This window comes from Adiantum capillus-veneris, chromosome 11 (assembly GCF_014529385.1).
Source record: "Adiantum capillus-veneris isolate H3 chromosome 11, ASM1452938v2, whole genome shotgun sequence".
Taxonomy (NCBI): Eukaryota; Viridiplantae; Streptophyta; class Polypodiopsida; order Polypodiales; family Pteridaceae; genus Adiantum; species Adiantum capillus-veneris.
The window spans coordinates 114090154-114095524 of NC_140941.1; positions in this window are offsets into that span (position 1 = coordinate 114090154).

A 5371-nucleotide genomic window follows, 5' to 3' on the forward strand; every position below is an offset into this window, starting at 1 on the left:
CTCTCGTAGATCTACTTCCTACTTACTGTACTTTACATTACACAGAACTAACAACCTTAATACTAACACCTTATCACAGAGAAAACACAGTACCTTTCAAAACTTCATTAACAAAGAAATACACAGTAGCAAAACAAAATCCTTCTTCTCAACATACAAACCTTCCTTCCCTACCTTCCCTACAATTGAAATTGCACCACAAAGAAGCACAGAGTGCCATTCAAGCTTAGTGTATGGCATTCCCTAGCAGCGGCGCCAAAAATGTGCACGTCTGTCGCACGTGTCAATGCAAGGAACTTGCTGATACACTGTGTGCGAGCCACAAATGGCTCCAAGCACACAACAGGCCTAAACTAGTAAGCTCAACGATGGCGATGGTGTGTCACTCACCGCTCTACGCTTGCTGTCATGGAGGATTCCTCACCGCGAAGAAGTGGGAGACGCCGCTACGCCGCACTCAACCGCCTCGCCGCCGCAATGCTCGGTCGCACACACTCTCTCTCTTTCTCACGCATGCACACACACACAAGGAGATGAAGAAGAAGACGATGGAGATGGAGCAAGAGCACTCTTTAATTGCACAAATGAGAGAATGAGTGAATTTTAGGTTTAGTTGACTTCTATATGAGCACCCCCATTCACACTTGGGCGCCCATGCTTAGCCAACTAATCCGTTGAATGTTCCAGTTAGAGTGCGCCTCTCAACGGCGACACTCTTACCCTTTTCCTATTGGACCGACAAGCCCGGTACCTGACTCTACCAAATAAATAATACGGCATCCATCATAGGTGATAGGAATGTACGTGAGGGTTAACACCTATCAAAAAAGTATTTGATTGCATATGTTGTTATGAGGTAAAGTCCAAACACTGTAAACCCAAGTGACATGAACTTGTACCACCTTGACCACTTCTCAAGATTGATGATTATATCATCAATGCTTTTGGGGAGACATAGAAAGGACCTTTGTGAGGCTTCTATATCCGTAGTGTATCCAAATCATCTTGAACAACCTCATCCACAACAGTCAGAGTAGTGCCTACAGGAAACACTCTCTCTACCCGCTTGACTCCGAGCATCTTAAGCCCCTGCAAATAGTTGAGGATGTGAATCCCTCTTAAGAGGTTAATTGAGGTTGGCCACACTTATTAAAGTGTGAAATAAACCAAATGAAACAAGCTCTGTGTTGCAGAGATGGCGCAAAACCAACAGGACGACGCAGAGCGATGCTCAGGGCGAGCTGTAGCGAGTGTATTAGCGAACCTGTAAATGTTGAAAATTGATTCTCAAGGTAGGGCGTTCACGTTGACGGTGTTTGTGCTCGGTATGTTGCAGGTCATCACGTTGTTTCCTCTCTCTCTAAGCTGCGGTTCCCACGATGTGTTGACTCAAGCCGAGGCTGCCAAGGCTCTGATACCAGATGATAGGCTGCAGCTATAGCGGGTGATGCCGGTGAGGGGCCATGGCTTGGAGCAGGTGTAGCAGCGAGAGAAAGTGCAGAACAAGATGGAGAGAGAGAGAATTTGACACAACAAGAAGAAAAATTACACGCTATACTTGATTCATTGTGTGTAAAAACAAACCTTACAATATGTATATGAAGCAAAACTTGCCATGCACAACTCAAACTCCAACTGAACCTGCACTGCATGCTATAAGTAGTGTCCCCACGGGCTTGGAAACCTAACAATACCCCCCTCAAGCCCAAACTAGATAGGCAACTCATGATACCTCGAGTTTTTGGTGTACTCGTCAACCGTGAGTTTTAGGTTCTCTCACAACCAAGGATTTCTGGTGTATCCATAAGTTGGTGCTATGATAATAACCCCCCCCTTGAACAGATAGGGTGTAGGTCAAAAGATTTGCTACCAATGATTGGAGTTTTTGGTTCATTGCCAAACCTTGGTTTTCAGGTGTACCCAGTAACCTCATGAGAAGCGGGACAAAAATGGGACTAGAGAACAAAAACTAATAATTTGGGAGGTCTTACCACTCATGTGTGGCAGTGTCTATAACCTGTACAATTTTGACATGATGACAACACACTAGCATGACAATAACTGACAACAAATAATGTAAAAGGAGGCTTTGACTGGAAAGTATATCAAAAAACAAGACTATAACACTGAACTTGTAAAATTAGTTATGAAAACTTGTACTGCAATCTCGAAGCAGATCTGGATGTTCAACATATGTTGATGTACCTCTTGGTTCTCAAAGCAAACTGTTGGCTTATGGATGTTTTTTATCTTCTCCATATCAACATGTAGTATTGGATCAATATCCGTTGAATTATTTTCTATCCTATCAAAAAAGTATTTGATTGCATATGTCATCATGAGGTAAGTCCAAACACTGTAAACCCAAGTGACATGAACTTGTACCACCTTGACCACTTCCCAAGATTGATGATTAGCTCATCAATGCTTTTGGGGAGACATAGAAAGGACCTTTGTGAGGCTTCTAGATCCGTAGTGTACCCAAATCATCTTGAACAGCCTCACCCATAACATTCAAAAGTAGTGCCTACAAGCAACAGTGTCTCTACCTGCTTGACTCCGAGCATCTTAAGCCCCTACAAATAGTCGAGGGTGTGAATCCCTCTTAAGGGGTTAATTGAGACACTTATTAAAGTGTGAAATAAACCAAATCAAACAAGCTCTGTGTTGCAGAGATGGCGCAAAACCAACAGAACGACCCAGAGCGATGCTCGGGGCGAGCTGTAGCGAGTGTATTAGCGAACCTGCAAATGTTTAAAATTGCTTCTCAAGGCAGGGCGTTCACGTTGATGGTGTTTGTGCTCGGTATGCTGCAGGTCGTCACGTTGTTTCCTCTCTCTCTAAGCTACGGTTCCCACGATGTGTCGACTCAAGACGAGGCCGCCAAGGTCTGATACTAGATGATAGGCTGCATGCTATGGCGGGTGATTCCGGTGAGGGGCCATGGCTTGGAGTAGGTGTAGCAGTGAGAGAAAGTGCAGAACAAGATGGAGAGAGAGAATTCGACATAGCAAGAAGAAAAATTACATGCTTTACTTGATTCAATGTGTGTAAAAACAAACCTTACAATATGTATATGAAGCAAAACTTGCCATGCACAACTCAAACTCCAACTGAACCTGCACTGCATGCTATAAGCAGTGTTCCCACGGGCTTGGAAATCTAACACCCCCCCTTCTCCCTCTTGGAGCACAAATAGCAGTAGTCGCCTGCACGCTCTTGCCACCCCTGCAAGCTCCTCTTCTTGCCTTGTGCACCATGCATGGCCCCTGCCACTTGCCCTCCTCCAAGAAACTAACCCTATCTTATTGGCATGCCCAAAGAACAAAGGCTTTAGAGTTGTGTTCTCTTTTTCTGGCTAAAAATAGGAAAATTTGGTTTGGGTTTGGTCCTCCCCAAAGGTTGAGGCATCCTTTTTGCTAATGGAAAAAGGAAGAGTGATTTTTTTAAAAATCACAATGTGTTGATTGTTTAGTAAGATCTATTCATTACAAAGATAAGAAAACAAGTGGATGCTCTCAAATCATGAAGTGGATTTTTTTGAAATCAGGCATCCCCTACTAACTCCTACTCCCCACCTACTACTGGGTCTAACTTTGAACCCCAATTAATTTGTGTGCAGAATTGGCATGAAGTCTATGAATTCGAGAGGAAAATAATAGTAGCTCTCACCACCCTCTATGGATACACCGGCCACAACATGCCTCATTGTCTCCTTGCATCGCCAGTCCACTCTCCCCACAGAGAGACACATCGCCTGCTAATCTAGGGGGCTGCTTTGGCTGAGAGAGAGAGAGAGAGAGAGAGAGAGAGAGAGAGAGAGAGAGAGAGAGAGAGAGAGAGAGAGAGAGAGAGAGAGAGAGAGAGAGAGAGAGAGAGAGAGAGAGAGAGAGAGAGAGAGAGAGAGAGAGATGATGCATTGCACCGGAGCCATCCTCGAGACTAAGTGACACGGGCATGGGAGGGTGAGACCTACGACGCATGGATTGTGGGCCGTAGAACTAAAATGTGGGTACCTTAGATTACTTTTGTAATCTAGAGTACCCATGTTTTGAAAGTAATCTAAGGTACCCCATTTTGCGGGCGTGGGATTTGAACCCGTGACCTCACCCATGAGAGACGCATGCCCTAACCACTTCGCCATTCATGCGTTTTGAAGTGTGGGGGCTCTAATTTACTTAAAACACGTATGCAAAATGGTCACAACCGAATGTAATCTAGGGTACCCATGACCTCACCCATGAGAGACGCATGCCCTAACCACTTCTCCATGCGTGCGTTCTGAAGTGTGGGGGCTCTAATTTACTTAAAACACGTATGCAAAATGGTCACAACCGAATGTAATCTAGGGTACCCTAGATTACAAAAAGTAATCTAAGGTACCCTAAATTACTTTCGACGCTGCCACCTAGATCTACGGCCCACAATCCCCCCGCCGTAGATCCCACCTTCCCATGCCCGTGTCACTTAGTCATGAGACGGGGCCATGCCCTATATAAATCGAGAGAGAAATGGTGCAGGGAAAAGGGGACATGTCTTGCAGAGAATCAAAAGAGAGAAAGAATCCTTGCCCCTAGTATTCACCTGAATGACATTCCTACACCCCTTCATCATGCTAATTGGTTCCTCCACTCAACCAATGCACTACAAAGAGCCATGCGTGCATCTTGTAGTGGTTGATGTGGCCCCAGACACTACCTCACGCCCTTTGTTTCCCTCTCGTGCTGTCTGGTCCCACCTCCGCGACTCAACCATTGCCATGACTCCACAAACCACACAGTAGAGAGAGACTGTCGCGAGAGTCATTTGGTTGGTAGGTATAAGTTAAAAAGATTTTAAGTAGGACATGGATACCAACTGATAGGTTTGTTGATACATGTAATACGTATTCAAGGCTAACAAATCTGTTGTCTTGTTTATATGGATGCAGGTGAGGGCTCTATCTTTACTTAGGATATTTTTGGCTAAGCTACTATCCATCACTGTCTAATCTGGCCTCTTTCACTTCAAAATAAGTGTTCCTTGACTATCTTATGCACAAAACACTAAAATGATACGTCATTCTCACTATGATGTACAAAAAATGAATCAAAGACTTAGTTGTTTTGTGCTATTCATTGTCCTTTGTCTAAAGCCATCTGACTTTTGAGCTGTTATGCTCTTTTGTGTATAGGTTAAACTTTAAAAACAACAACACACACGTCCTAAACACAAGGTTTTCTAGAAATCCTGGAAACCAGGATGTTGGCTTTGGAGATTTTTTTCTATAGGCTTTGATGGACCCACTGTCTATAATTCCTTGTTATGTTGATAGGTGTTAGGTGGTCTTTCCTTGTCTATACATCAAATTCCTGCTCACAACTATTGTAGT